General features: G+C 46.1%; 8 non-coding genes across 8 annotated transcripts; all 8 read right to left on the bottom strand.

The window, feature by feature from the left end:
* Positions 1-7,111: 7,111 nt before the first annotated feature.
* Positions 7,112-7,183, bottom strand: TRNAM-CAU (transfer RNA methionine (anticodon CAU)). The gene has a single exon. It is a non-coding gene; the product is annotated as a tRNA-Met (tRNA).
* Positions 7,184-8,693: 1,510 nt separating this feature from the next.
* TRNAM-CAU (transfer RNA methionine (anticodon CAU)) lies at positions 8,694-8,765 on the bottom strand. The gene has a single exon. It is a non-coding gene; the product is annotated as a tRNA-Met (tRNA).
* A 624-nt stretch (positions 8,766-9,389) lies between these two features.
* Positions 9,390-9,461, bottom strand: TRNAM-CAU (transfer RNA methionine (anticodon CAU)). Its single transcript has one exon. It is a non-coding gene; the product is annotated as a tRNA-Met (tRNA).
* A 102-nt stretch (positions 9,462-9,563) lies between these two features.
* TRNAM-CAU (transfer RNA methionine (anticodon CAU)) lies at positions 9,564-9,635 on the bottom strand. Its single transcript has one exon. It is a non-coding gene; the product is annotated as a tRNA-Met (tRNA).
* A 102-nt stretch (positions 9,636-9,737) lies between these two features.
* TRNAM-CAU (transfer RNA methionine (anticodon CAU)) lies at positions 9,738-9,809 on the bottom strand. The gene has a single exon. It is a non-coding gene; the product is annotated as a tRNA-Met (tRNA).
* A 2,364-nt stretch (positions 9,810-12,173) lies between these two features.
* On the bottom strand, positions 12,174-12,245 carry TRNAM-CAU (transfer RNA methionine (anticodon CAU)). Its single transcript has one exon. It is a non-coding gene; the product is annotated as a tRNA-Met (tRNA).
* A 276-nt stretch (positions 12,246-12,521) lies between these two features.
* TRNAM-CAU (transfer RNA methionine (anticodon CAU)) lies at positions 12,522-12,593 on the bottom strand. The gene has a single exon. It is a non-coding gene; the product is annotated as a tRNA-Met (tRNA).
* A 972-nt stretch (positions 12,594-13,565) lies between these two features.
* TRNAM-CAU (transfer RNA methionine (anticodon CAU)) lies at positions 13,566-13,637 on the bottom strand. Its single transcript has one exon. It is a non-coding gene; the product is annotated as a tRNA-Met (tRNA).
* Between the last annotated feature and the right edge of the window lie 1,973 nt (positions 13,638-15,610).

Genomic DNA, 15,610 nt, shown 5'->3' with positions numbered 1-15,610 from the left:
GTTCCTCTGACTTCATTAGCGATTAGGTTTCCCTGACTTTATTAGCGATTACCTTAGTAAATGCCTTGTAGGCAATGGACAGTAAGCTGATCGGTCTGTAATTTCTCAAGTCTTTGGCGTCTCCTTTCTTATGAATTAAGATAATGTTTGCGTTCTTCCAAGCTTCTTGTACGGCCGAGGTCATAAAGCATTGCGTATACAAGGTGGCTAGTTTTCCTAGAACAATATCCCCTCCGTCCTTCAGCACATCTGCTGTTACCTGATCTTCACCAGCTGCTTTTCCCCTTTGCATTGCTTCTAAGGCTTTCTTTACATCCTATTTCGCTACTGGCGGGATGACGCGTTGCCATGCTCTACTGTCTCTCTCATTAACGCTCTGATTACAATCACAACTGTTTAGATTTGTGTAGAACTCTTCGGCTACATTAACTATATTAGCCATATTGCTGATGACATTGCCCTCCTTGTTTCTTAAACCATACATCTGATTTTTACCAATGCCTAGTTTCCACCTTCAACGCTTTCAGGCTACCGGCGTTCTTTAGAGCATGCTCCATCCTCTCCATATTCAACTTTTTTATGTCGCTACCCCCCCCTTTCACTTATATATTAATTTCGATAACTATGCTAGTTCTATCCTGCCTGTAGGGTTAGACGCCCTCTTGCTTCGGCGTTTCTTAATCAGATATTTCGTCTCTTGAGATTGCTTTCCGGTATCCTGTCGAACCGTCCTACCGCCTACTTCTACTGCGCACTCTGTAATGATGGGTGTTAGATTATCGTTCATTGTAGGGACATTAGGATCGTCTTCCTCAGTTAAGGCTGAGTATCTGTTCTGCAGCGATATCCTGAATTCCTCTATTTTCCCTCTTATCGCTAACTCGTTAATTGATTTCTTCACAAGCTTCTTTCGTTCTCTTCTCAAGTCTAAGCTAATTCGAGACGTTACCATTCTGTGGTCGCTACAGCGCACCTTTTCGAGGACGTCCACATCCTGAAGGATGCCAGGTTGAACGCATTGGTATTGTTTTTCTACTCTTCACGCATCGCTTACAGGCCAGAAGTTTCGAGCACCAGTTGGCTATATGACAATCGCTCACGTATAGGGGGCGACTTGCCGCGGTGGCTCTGGCTTTGGTGTTCACATGCCGACACCAGTGAAGTCAAAATACACAAGTGGTCTGCTGCACTGCGGTGTCGCCGCATGGTGAACAAGTCCAAGGGGCAAAATTAATCCCAAGCCCTGCAAAACGGCGCCCGTTAGTGTCAATGTGTCGCATCGGGATCTGGAACTCCAGAATGTATAATCTGAATTCAAGGGGTGCTGATACCAAATGTTCGATCTGTAGACGGCAATTTATTTCATAAGACTACTTACACCTCTGCTCTGTACATAATTAAATATCTTTCTACCCGGAATAAAAGTACTCCGCCAGGCTCAGAAGTCTTACATTCTGCAGCTGAGATGGCATGCCAGCAGGGCGAGCAGACGAGGACAAATACAGAAATTTTAATGTTAGTCCGATTGGTTGCTTCTGTGCTTATTTGGCAGTGTCATTACTACACGGGGTCGCTTACGCAAGCTTACTTTGTTAACTCACAAGCCCTGTCTATTTCTACATGTGTTGTTCAGTATTGGTACATGGCGATATGCATCAGTGTCAGCAACACGTAACATCGGCAAGGTCTATATAAGGCGAAATTGGCCTGTACCCGACTCTGAGCATGAAGATTCCTTGCTTACCTCCAAATGGTACGAATGGAATAAGGGTAACCAGTGGCAGATCAAGGTAAAAGTTTACAGCTATCATGTTAAACAGACAAGATATAAAAAAAAGATATTGAACGGCTTCTGCTCCCTAGGTATACATTTAGCGTCGCACTTAGCGGACTGAAAAGAAGCACGCCATCATGTTTACACACGCTGGCGCAGCGCTGTCGGGTGTATAAGGAAACTGCTCATTATTGTTCTGGTTTTGATGCCCCACATGACGCGTTTGAAAAACAGTACAAGGCTACTGTGCTGCAGTGCCCAAAAAACTGGGGCCACGGATTCGTCGTTCATATAAAAAAGAAAGAGGGTAGGAAAAAAGGCCAAAACGATAGCAGAGCGTGGCTTCGATCCACGGACCTCTGGGTTATGGGCCCAGCACGCTTCCACTGCGCCACTCTGCTTTTCTTTCATTATTGCCGGTATTTTGACCCACATGAAAAGAAAACACATATTTATACATAAGCACTAAAACGCAATCAACATCTTTGTTAAAACAACGGCCGCCCAGCTGTGCGTCACGCTCATGCTAAAATTCCTTCATCGCCAATAATAACTCAACACGTGACAGCCACTCTGGACTACATTCCAGCATCTTTTTCTCCTGAACAAAATTCCTAATGCTTTCTTTGAAATATTGACGTGCCGGTCTTGCATCGAGATCAGCGTGCCTTACTGCCATTCTGCATTTCCAAATACTGTGTAGGGCAATTAGCATGATCAAATCAAATGGGGTACCGTCGTTACTTTCAATTGGCAAGTAGCGAATTCCATACCCATCAAGCGGAAATTCTTTTTTGATTGTGCGCTGAAGCACATCCCCAAGGAACACAGCATCCCAGCATTCAAGGAACACATGCTCAATTGTCTCCTCCTTTCTGCATATTATACAGTGAGTGTCCCAGGGAACGAAAAAACCTTTTTCTCAGAGTTCCAGTGTGTAATTTGAAAAAGAAAGTCTTAACACCAGACGGGACTAACATTGCCTTAACACGCTTTAGAACCTTGTTACCTGTACCTTCCCTGTAAAGGGATCGATATAGAGGCTCGGAGAGAACCACACAAGAAAGGTCTTTATACAGTTTTTTCCGGTTGACTTCACTCAGGTATTCGAGTGAAAACCGCGCCGTCAAAAACCTACATGAAACCACAACTTCGCGTAGAAAACCATGCGCTCCACCGGGCATACTGCCAGCAGAGACAACCATATTAGGCAAGTGCTTCCCCAGGCGAAGTTGACAAACAGTGTGTGGAAACGGGTGCTTGAAGTCCCGAAGAAATAAACACCGATTGACAACCTGTCTCAAAAACAAATGTGACAAACTGAGTCCTCCATTTCTAACTCGTAGAAATAAATTCGTGCGGTTTGATATTTCCCAAGAAGATGCCCACACGAACACTGCAAACACCCGATGAAATTTTTGATATGAACCCTGGAGCAATGCTAGACTTGAAGGACGTACCAAAGTTTGCTCACTAAAAATATGTTGCAAATTGTGGCTCTCGAGAACATTGACGAATTCCATCCATTCCATTTATTCACTCTTTCCCTCATTTTATCCACTTCACTCCTCCAGCAGGCTTCGCTGTCTTTGTAACACTCAAGAGGAACTCCCAAGTATTTAACAGGAGTCGTAGTAAAACTCATGTTGGCAAAAGTGTCTGGGGCCTCCGGCCAATCCCCGTGCCAGAATCCCAGGCACTTACTCATGTTTACTGCGCTGCCACTGGCCGCACAAAAACTTTTAACACACTTAACAGCCTGTGTTACACTGTCGTAATCATTACAAAACATGGCTATATCATCCGCATAAGCCAGCAGTCGGACTTTTAACTGATGTAGTTTAAAACCGCGCATACAGTCGCTCTGTATCACGCTCAAACAAAATGACTCTATATACAAACAAAACAACAGTGGCGAAAGAGGGCAACCCTGGCGCACCGAGCATTTGACTGGAATGCGTGAACCCACCACCTTGTTGACAATTAGACTTGTCGAGCAATCATTGTACGCCATGGCGACCCCGCCTCGAATAATTCTACCCACATTCACATGATCTAGAATGCACAGAAGATTTTCATGAGGCACCCTATCGAAAGCTTTCTCCAGATCAATTTGGATCATTGCCACTTGTGTGCCCATTGCGTCGCAGCATTCAAGGATACTACGCGCTACATGTATATTTGAGAAAATAGATCGGCCTTTAATACCGCACGTTTGATGCGGCCCCACCAGGTCATTAATGACTGTCTGCAATCGCTCAGCCAAAATTTTCATCATTATCTTATAGTCTCCATTTGTGAGGCAAATTGGACGGTAAGAAGTTACTCTGCGCAATACAGAGGGGTCTTCTGATTTCGGTATAAGAACAATGTGGGAGGATGTGAAGGACGGCGGCAGTACATTGAGATCGAATGCCTGATTATAAACAGCAGCTAAAACTGGTGAAATTATTTCTTTTAGACGTTTATAAAAGGCTGAGATCAGACCATCCGGGCCCGGAGACTTCCCCAGCTGCAAGCTTTCAATAGCGTTTTTCACCTCCTCTACTGAGATAGCTGCCTCCAATAGTTCCTTCGTACTGTCGTCTAGGCTGGGCATCAACAAAAGGAAGTCCTTCTTGAAACGATCAATGTCAACTGAGCAGTTGGCAAATAACCCACTGTACTGCTCGAAGGAAGCGCGCTCAATATCTTCTGCTGTGTCGCTAAGTTTTCCACCAACTTCAATTTCCATATCTGATTGCGCCACGCGTGCCACTTTCTGAGCCCAACGCTCTTTTTGACGGAACTTCCGCCGCTATCAGCTTTTCAGCTCTCGCTCGCACCGGAGCACCGTGGTATGTTTCGATGTCGAACTGTTCTATTTTATGCTTTAGTACGCGAATATCGTCCATGAACATGCCGGGTCTACTAAACTCTTCACTGATCAATTTTTCCAAGTTTATGCGCGTCGTTTTTTCATCTGCCCCTTTTGTCTGCGTATAGCACTCGCCCGCTCCAATGCTTTCATTTTAACTGTCTGCTTGAAGTTCTTCCATTTTTCTCTGCACGTCGTATTACCCATATAATTCATTGCATCAACTTGCGTCATCACGTCTGCCATAAAAATTTCGTCATCCAGTAATTTTGAATTAAATTTCCATAACTGCCACTCGAAGCTTCTTTTCCTTTCTTTCGTGCTTGCTACTAAAAATCTGACTAAGCAGTGATCAGTGAATGAAATAGCGCTCACTCGGTACTCCTTGAAAAAGGGTACCAAATCAAGGCTTACGTATGCTCTATCGAAACGAGCGTGGCTCGAAGCCTGAAAATTGGTATACTGTGTATTTCTTCCACCACCAAGACATTCAGCCACATCCGCCAAACTACTGTTCCCTATTATTTCATTTAGGGTAGTGGTGCTTGCATCCTTGTACGGTCGGCCGCTAGTTTTGTCCCGGGCTGAAAGAACGCAGTTGAAATCACCAATAAGAATGACCAACCTATTACCCTGGGTATACTGTTTTACCTGTTCAAAAGCCTGCACCTTTCCCCAGCAATAGTCGGCGCATACAAACAGATTACACGCCACTCCAATGACGATAACAAGAAATCACATACAATAAACCGTCCTGACGTGCATGACGTAACGGCTTCTATTTTAGCTCCTAGACTATGTCGGACCAACAATGCGCAGCCTGAAGAATATCCCACGGAATGGCTCACAATAGCACAGTATCGCGCTACGAATTGTTGCACCATGCCACCGGTTTCCACGTCGCCCTCGACTTTCGTCTCCTGCACTGCTAGAATGTCAAGGTCAAAGTCGCTTAACAGGCGGTACAGTTGACTCTGCTTCCTCCTTGAGGCAAGCCCTCGGACATTTAATGTTGCCACGCGAATGGACTTATCCATAGTCATCATAGCAAGGCGGGAAAGAAAACTGGGGGCATGGCGCTTACCTCACAACTGCGGTTTGATCCGGAGTGTGCTAGCACAGGGCGGTCCTCACGGCGGCATAGGCGGCGTTTCCGCCGTCTTGCGCGCCGCCGAAGTGTTCGGCAGCGGTCGAAAGGAAGGACGCCGTCCGACAGTCGTCTTAGCTGGCGGCTCGCCTACAGCAACGACACTAAGCTCCTTCCCATTTTCACCTGCGTCGTGAGGTCGCTTTGCAGCGGCACTAATACTGTCACTGTCCATCACGGTGACTGGTGCCGGCTCGGTGGATGGTATCTCGCCTCCTCCAGGAGAGGGGTGGCCCGTAGTGCTTGCCTTATCCTTCTCGTTCCCGCCTTTTGCGTCATGTCGCCGCTTGTCTGCGGGTTTATCTCCACCGTCAATTAGTGCGTCCCCTTGAATGTTCGACTATGCCCCTTGCGTAACCAGGTTACGGCTCGTCCTTGCTATTTCCTCTGAGTCTTCCTCGTCCATCAGGTGGTCCGATATGTCATTTGCCTGCACTGGTCCGGCTACGCTGGCGTACGTCTTTGCGCAATCAGCATCGACGTGGCCGAAACGACGACAACGACTACAGCGCGGCACTTTGCAGTCGCGACGCATGTGCCCGGTGCTCTTGCAGCGCAGACACAGAGGAGCGCGGCCCGGCACAACAACAAGAGTTAGCTCTCCGGCTATCTTGAGCTGATGCGGAATATCGTCTATTTTGACGTCGGCATGCAATTTTAGTCCAACTGTACGAGTCGTCGACCCTTTTTCAGTGACACCGAGCGCCCGCCACTTCTCCCGGGTCACTTCCAACACCTTCCCGTAGGGCGACAGTGCCACGCGAACGTCTTCGTCGGTAACGCCATGCAGCAACCAGTGCAGCTTTACGCGAACCTCTCGGTTATTCGGATCAATGAGCAAACATGGGCGATCCTTTACCTTCACGTCGACGGCCAAAAGCAGCTTCTGAGCAGCATCAGCAGTTGTCATTGTCACAGCCCACACGTGGTTCATTTGATACGCCCCCAACGCCACAACGTCGGGAAGCGCACCAAGGTTGGCCAAAGTGTCCCGGTAGTCTTCAACACGATACGGCCGGGCTCTTGGATCGCCGTGCATGAAAACGGTGTTGGCGACGATGCGTCCGGATGGCAGATTGGGCAGAATAACCTGGTAATCATCGGCAGTAGCAGCAAAAAACCTGTTACCGCGGCCCGACTGGGCCGCTGAAACCGCTCCGACGGAGCTCATGATAACGCGTCCGTCACGCTCGGTGGCCGGAAGTCGAATCTTCCACTGCGCCACTCTGCTGATTGCGCTGCACTGCAACGTACCCTATATTAGAATGCAAATTGTAGTACAGATTGAATCCTACTGTTGAAAAAAGAGGATACAAGGAAAAAACCAAAACAATAGCAGAGCGTGGTTTCTAACCACGGACCTCTGGGTTATGGGCCCAGCACGCTTCCACTGCGCCACTCTGCTGATTGCGCTGCACTGCAACGTACCCTATATTAGAATGCAAATTGTAGTACAGATTCAATCCTACTGTTGAAAAAAGAGGATACAAGGAAAAAACCAAAACAATAGCACAGCGTGGTTTCGATCCACGGACCTCTGGGTTATGGGCCCAGCACGCTTCCACTGCGCCACTCTGCTTTTTTTTTTCTTTATTGCCTGGCTGCGACACATAACATTTACACAAAAAACACTCAACAAAAAACACACAAAACGCTATGTACATACGACACTGTCGTGGTCAGCCATCATGAGTCTGGCTTCGTCATACTAAAATTCACGAAGCATACAGAGCGGCTCTAGCCTCGAGAGCCACTCGGGAGGCTCCGCAGTTGCTTTCTGGATGGCCAGAAAGCAGTCCATTCTTTCCCGAAAATAAATGCGGGCAGGTCGTGCGTCTTTGTCACAATAATAGCCTGCCATTCTGGAGCGCCATATACTGTGGAGGCCCAAGAGCATTATGAGATCAAATGGTACCCCATCCTCATTGTCTGTGCTTAAATAACGAATTCCCTGCGCGTCAAGTGGTAGCTCTTTCTTTATTGTCCTTTGTAACACATCCCAAAAATAAACCCCTTCCCAGCAATGCAAAAAAACATGGTCTATTGTTTCGGGCTGTTTACAAATTAGGCAGTTACACCGGATTTTTGCCGTCTTTATATGGGCTTCCGAATGGGAACGTTGCAGCAGAACGAACCTGTTCCGGCGGGTAAAAGACGGGGGGTTGGGGCTAGGGCACCTCTTTTTAAGGCAGCTGGTGAACCGTTTTTTGTTTTTTCGCGACGTCTCAGACCCGTTCTTGCGCACCGTGTGCCAGGTCAGGCTGCGGCGTTTGCTGCCCGAGTTTGTTGTTACCACAGAAGAGCTCTCGGGTGGAATTTTTGGTTACTACAAAGAGATTGTAGCAAGTGTTAGGTTTCTTTCAGCGCGTTTTTCTAGCGATTATTTGTATAAAACTAAAAGAAAGAAGTTGTACCATGATCTTTGTGATATTGTTTTCCCAGAGCCTATGTACAGGGCCTTGTACAGTGGAGGTCCTGGAGCTGATGTTTTAAAAAGGGTAAAGAAAATGCAGGTGCCACCAGGAGTAAAGACCTTCTTTTTTAAATTACACACCGGGACACTCCCAGTTAAAAAGTTTTTGGAAGGAAAGGATTTCTTTTTGCCGTGGGGATCGAACTGTCCACTGCGCCACTCTGCTGATTGCGCTGCACTGCAACGTACCCTATATTAGAATGCAAATTGTAGTACAGATTCAATCCTACTGTTGAAAAAAGAGGATACAAGGAAAAAACCAAAACAATAGCAGAGCGTGGTTTCTAACCACGAACCTCTGGGTTATGGGCCCAGCACGCTTCCACTGCGCCACTCTGCTGATTGCACTGCACTGCAACGTACCCTATATTAGAATGCAAATTGTAGTACAGATTGAATCCTACTGTTGAAAAAAGAGGATACAAGGAAAAAACCAAAACAATAGCAGAGCGTGGTTTCTAACCACGGACCTCTGGGTTATGGGCCCAGCACGCTTCCACTGCGCCACTCTGCTGATTGCGCTGCACTGCAACGTACCCTATATTAGAATGCAAATTGTAGTACAGATTCAATCCTACTGTTGAAAAAAGAGGATACAAGGAAAAAACCAAAACAATAGCAGAGCGTGGTTTCTAACAACGGACCTCTGGGTTATGGGCCCAGCACGCTTCCACTGCGCCACTCTGCTGATTGCGCTGCACTGCAACGTACCCTATATTAGAATGCAAATTGTAGTACAGATTCAATCCTACTGTTGAAAAAAGAGGATACAAGGAAAAAACCAAAACAATAGCAGAGCGTGGTTTCTAACCACAGACCTCTGGGTTATGGGCCCAGCACGCTTCCACTGCGCCACTCTGCTGATTGCGCTGCACTGCAACGTACCCTATATTAGAATGCAAATTGTAGTACAGATTCAATCCTACTGTTGAAAAAAGAGGATACAAGGAAAAAACCAAAACAATAGCAGAGCGTGGTTTCTAACCACGAACCTCTGGGTTATGGGCCCAGCACGCTTCCACTGCGCCACTCTGCTGATTGCGCTGCACTGCAACGTACCCTATATTAGAATGCAAATTGTAGTACAGATTCAATCCTACTGTTGAAAAAAGAGGATACAAGGAAAAAACCAAAACAATAGCAGAGCGTGGTTTCTAACCACGGACCTCTGGGTTATGGGCCCAGCACGCTTCCACTGCGCCACTCTGCTGATTGCACTGCACTGCAACGTACCCTATATTAGAATGCAAATTGTAGTACAGATTGAATCCTACTGTTGAAAAAAGAGGATACAAGGAAAAAACCAAAACAATAGCAGAGCGTGGTTTCTAACCACGGACCTCTGGGTTATGGGCCCAGCACGCTTCCACTGCGCCACTCTGCTGATTGCACTGCACTGCAACGTACCCTATATTAGAATGCAAATTGTAGTACAGATTGAATCCTACTGTTGAAAAAAGAGGATACAAGGAAAAAACCAAAACAATAGCAGAGCGTGGTTTCTAACCACGGACCTCTGGGTTATGGGCCCAGCACGCTTCCACTGCGCCACTCTGCTGATTGCGCTGCACTGCAACGTACCCTATATTAGAATGCAAATTGTAGTACAGATTCAATCCTACTGTTGAAAAAAGAGGATACAAGGAAAAAACCAAAACAATAGCAGAGCGTGGTTTCTAACAACGGACCTCTGGGTTATGGGCCCAGCACGCTTCCACTGCGCCACTCTGCTGATTGCGCTGCACTGCAACGTACCCTATATTAGAATGCAAATTGTAGTACAGATTCAATCCTACTGTTGAAAAAAGAGGATAGAAGGAAAAAACCAAAACAATAGCAGAGCGTGGTTTCTAACAACGGACCTCTGGGTTATGGGCCCAGCACGCTTCCACTGCGCCACTCTGCTGATTGCGCTGCACTGCAACGTACCCTATATTAGAATGCAAATTGTAGTACAGATTCAATCCTACTGTTGAAAAAAGAGAATACAAGGAAAAAACCAAAACAATAGCAGAGCGTGGTTTCTAACAACGGACCTCTGGGTTATGGGCCCAGCACGCTTCCACTGCGCCACTCTGCTGATTGCGCTGCACTGCAACGTACCCTATATTAGAATGCAAATTGTAGTACAGATTCAATCCTACTGTTGAAAAAAGAGGATAGAAGGAAAAAACCAAAACAATAGCAGAGCGTGGTTTCTAACAACGGACCTCTGGGTTATGGGCCCAGCACGCTTCCACTGCGCCACTCTGCTGATTGCGCTGCACTGCAACGTACCCTATATTAGAATGCAAATTGTAGTACAGATTCAATCCTACTGTTGAAAAAAGAGGATAGAAGGAAAAAACCAAAACAATAGCAGAGCGTGGTTTCTAACAACGGACCTCTGGGTTATGGGCCCAGCACGCTTCCACTGCGCCACTCTGCTGATTGCGCTGCACTGCAACGTACCCTATATTAGAATGCAAATTGTAGTACAGATTCAATCCTACTGTTGAAAAAAGAGGATAGAAGGAAAAAACCAAAACAATAGCAGAGCGTGGTTTCTAACAACGGACCTCTGGGTTATGGGCCCAGCACGCTTCCACTGCGCCACTCTGCTGATTGCGCTGCACTGCAACGTACCCTATATTAGAATGCAAATTGTAGTACAGATTCAATCCTACTGTTGAAAAAAGAGGATACAAGGAAAAAACCAAAACAATAGCAGAGCGTGGTTTCTAACAACGGACCTCTGGGTTATGGGCCCAGCACGCTTCCACTGCGCCACTCTGCTGATTGCGCTGCACTGCAACGTACCCTATATTAGAATGCAAATTGTAGTACAGATTCAATCCTACTGTTGAAAAAAGAGGATAGAAGGAAAAAACCAAAACAATAGCAGAGCGTGGTTTCTAACAACGGACCTCTGGGTTATGGGCCCAGCACGCTTCCACTGCGCCACTCTGCTGATTGCGCTGCACTGCAACGTACCCTATATTAGAATGCAAATTGTAGTACAGATTCAATCCTACAGTTGAAAAAAGAGGATACAAGGAAAAAACCAAAACAATAGCAGAGCGTGGTTTCTAACAACGGACCTCTGGGTTATGGGCCCAGCACGCTTCCACTGCGCCACTCTGCTGATTGCGCTGCACTGCAACGTACCCTATATTAGAATGCAAATTGTAGTACAGATTCAATCCTACTGTTGAAAAAAGAGGATAGAAGGAAAAAACCAAAACAATAGCAGAGCGTGGTTTCTAACAACGGACCTCTGGGTTATGGGCCCAGCACGCTTCCACTGCGCCACTCTGCTGATTGCGCTGCACTGCAACGTACCCTATATTAGAATGCAAATTGTAGTACAGATTCAATCCTACTGTTGAAAAAAGAGGATAGAAGGAAAAAACCAAAACAATAGCAGAGCGTGGTTTCTAACAACGGACCTCTGGGTTATGGGCCCAGCACGCTTCCACTGCGCCACTCTGCTGATTGCGCTGCACTGCAACGTACCCTATATTAGAATGCAAATTGTAGTACAGATTCAATCCTACTGTTGAAAAAAGAGGATACAAGGAAAAAACCAAAACAATAGCAGAGCGTGGTTTCTAACCACGAACCTCTGGGTTATGGGCCCAGCACGCTTCCACTGCGCCACTCTGCTGATTGCACTGCACTGCAACGTACCCTATATTAGAATGCAAATTGTAGTACAGATTCAATCCTACTGTTGAAAAAAGAGGATACAAGAAAAAAACCAAAACAATAGCAGAGCGTGGTTTCTAACAACGGACCTCTGGGTTATGGGCCCAGCACGCTTCCACTGCGCCACTCTGCTGATTGCGCTGCACTGCAACGTACCCTATATTAGAATGCAAATTGTAGTACAGATTGAATCCTACTGTTGAAAAAAGAGGATACAAGGAAAAAACCAAAACAATAGCAGAGCGTGGTTTCTAACCACGGACCTCTGGGTTATGGGCCCAGCACGCTTCCACTGCGCCACTCTGCTGATTGCGCTGCACTGCAGCGTACCCTATATTAGAATGCAAATTGTAGTACAGATTCAATCCTACTGTTGAAAAAAGAGGATACAAGAAAAAAACCAAAACAATAGCAGAGCGTGGTTTCTAACAACGGACCTCTGGGTTATGGGCCCAGCACGCTTCCACTGCGCCACTCTGCTGATTGCGCTGCACTGCAACGTTCCCTATATTAGAATGCAAATTGTAGTACAGATTCAATCCTACTGTTGAAAAAAGAGGATACAAGGAAAAAACCAAAACAATAGCAGAGCGTGGTTTCTAACCACGGACCTCTGGGTTATGGGCCCAGCACGCTTCCACTGCGCCACTCTGCTGATTGCGCTGCACTGCAACGTACCCTATATTAGAATGCAAATTGTAGTACAGATTCAATCCTACTGTTGAAAAAAGAGGATACAAGGAAAAAACCAAAACAATAGCACAGCGTGGTTTCGATCCACGGACCTCTGGGTTATGGGCCCAGCACGCTTCCACTGCGTCACTCTGCTGATTGCGCTGCACTGCAACGTACCCTATATTAGAATGCAAATTGTAGTACAGATTCAATCCTACTGTTGAAAAAAGAGGATACAAGGAAAAAACCAAAACAATAGCACAGCGTGGTTTCGATCCACGGACCTCTGGGTTATGGGCCCAGCACGCTTCCACTGCGCCACTCTGCTGATTGCGCTGCACTGCAACGTACCCTATATTAGAATGCAAATTGTAGTACAGATTCAATCCTACTGTTGAAAAAAGAGGATACAAGGAAAAAACCAAAACAATAGCACAGCGTGGTTTCGATCCACGGACCTCTGGGTTATGGGCCCAGCACGCTTCCACTGCGCCACTCTGCTGATTGCGCTGCACTGCAACGTACCCTATATTAGAATGCAAATTGTAGTACAGATTCAATCCTACTGTTGAAAAAAGAGGATACAAGGAAAAAACCAAAACAATAGCACAGCGTGGTTTCGATCCACGGACCTCTGGGTTATGGGCCCAGCACGCTTCCACTGCGTCACTCTGCTGATTGCGCTGCACTGCAACGTACCCTATATTAGAATGCAAATTGTAGTACAGATTCAATCCTACTGTTGAAAAAAGAGGATACAAGGAAAAAACCAAAACAATAGCACAGCGTGGTTTCGATCCACGGACCTCTGGGTTATGGGCCCAGCACGCTTCCACTGCGCCACTCTGCTGATTGCGCTGCACTGCAACGTACCCTATATTAGAATGCAAATTGTAGTACAGATTCAATCCTACTGTTGAAAAAAGAGGATACAAGGAAAAAACCAAAACAATAGCAGAGCGTGGTTTCTAACCACGGACCTCTGGGTTATGGGCCCAGCACGCTTCCACTGCGCCACTCTGCTGATTGCGCTGCACTGCAACGTACCCTATATTAGAATGCAAATTGTAGTACAGATTCAATCCTACTGTTGAAAAAAGAGGATAGAAGAAAAAACCAAAACAATAGCAGAGCGTGGTTTCTAACAACGGACCTCTGGGTTATAGGCCCAGCACGCTTCCACTGCGCCACTCTGCTTTTTCTCTTATAAACCGGTTTCTTCAGAGGCTCAGTTAGGCCTCCTGAACCTAGGCACGGCACCGAATGCCCTTCGCACAGATGCAATAGGAGCCGGTCGCTACCTGAGGAAGTGAACGACCTTGACAGCAGCGGCCGAGCGGGATAGGATAGACTGTCCGCGTCCAGCCTAACCGGCAGCGCCAGCTCGAGGGTGTGTTGCCCTGCTGCATCTAATTTCTCGTTGTAATCATCGAACGTCTTCGTAAGCGCTCAGTTAGCTCCATGCAGGGGGCCATGTTTCATGAACCCTATTGCACGCGAATTATAAATGCCAGTGCGACCATGCAAAATCCGTATGTTGTGCTGCATGCTCCACAAATTGCTTGCTGCGTTTGAAAACAACCTGCTCGAAACATATTTAAATAAATTCATTATTAACACATTTTTCCTTTTGTAGTGTGATTCAATTTCATGCTCGTTTTGCAGCCGCTTTCCAAACATGGTCTGATTGCACTTGTACTGTTATAATCGAGTTATTTCGTGGTATTTTTATATTTATGTGTCTTTTGATATGGCTTCGGTAGCATAGAAAATACTAGCTGCAGACTGTACTCCAAGGGTGCTCCTTTTCGTTACTGGTGAATAGATTATTTTTCAATATCTTTTTCTTTCCAAGCATGCAGACACGAAGGCATTTCGATGCTGTAGAGGACCATGTGCCTGAATTCGTTCTGGTGAGCCGTTCCAGAGCATGTCTTTTCAGCAACATTGTCGAGGCTTCCGCATCAATCTGAGCGAGTTGAAGTCTCATGATGGGATGTTCTGGGCCTCGGAAAAAAAGAGTTTCTTGTTTCCCTCTCGCCTCCATCCTTGTTCAGATAGGGACTGTAACGTCAACCGCATCAATTTTGCGCTTGGCGAACCTTGTTATATCTCTAATATATATGGTCTATAGATTTCCCATAGACTTTTCACAGACTCTGTTGCCTTCCTATAAACTTTTTTGGCTTTACAAAGTTGATTACTGTCTACAGGCAAAAATCTACAAAGGTGTGTAGCCATAAATATATAGATAGCCTATAAACGGCGTATAGTATTACCATTCTCTAAAGGCTAGTCTATAAGATTTGTTTATAGGAACTCTCTAGACTTGATCACAAAAGACTGGACAGTCTGTTGACAGTCTAAAAATTTTTTCCTTAGTGATGGTTTTTTTTTCGGGTATGTTCATCGATCCCCATAACAAAAAACGCGTTTTTGTGTATTTAGAGGAGTCTTGGCCGTTATAGTGCGGCAACACACCGATACAAATCAACTTCAACTTGTACTCTGTTTTCTTTACACACTACAGTTTTCACCATGTTGAGAAAAATCTCGCAACAGAAAGCTGTAGCGGCCACTGGTGACGCATATTCTTACTGGAGGCCGAGGCCGCGGAATCTGACCTCACATATGGCTGTAAAGCGCTGGCCCCAGCATACCTCTCTTGTTCCCAGGTAACATGATATCAAGCGTTGTACTACCTTTGTACCGCCTGTTGTACCAGCCTGTGAATAGCCGGATGCAATGTCCGGAAAGTCAGAAACATCTGCGCCGGTCGCGTAGGCTGGGGGGACTTAAAAGGACTCTGAAACGGTTCTCAAGCTTTTCCGTAAATGTGTTCAGTGCGTATAACGAATACTTTTGATCATTCACACGAGATATGAGTCTTTCAAACGTAACCAGAATTTTGTAAATAAATTTCAAAATCCGTACTTTGTTTAGTCTTCAAGTTGATTGATCACCTACGTAGTGACGGTTTTTGGAATTATTTTTCAC

Source organism: Amblyomma americanum, chromosome 3 (genome assembly GCF_052857255.1).
Source record: "Amblyomma americanum isolate KBUSLIRL-KWMA chromosome 3, ASM5285725v1, whole genome shotgun sequence".
Taxonomy (NCBI): domain Eukaryota; kingdom Metazoa; phylum Arthropoda; class Arachnida; order Ixodida; family Ixodidae; genus Amblyomma; species Amblyomma americanum.
The sequence above is the reverse complement of the archived record's forward strand: the minus strand, read 5'-3'. Positions and strand labels throughout refer to the sequence as shown.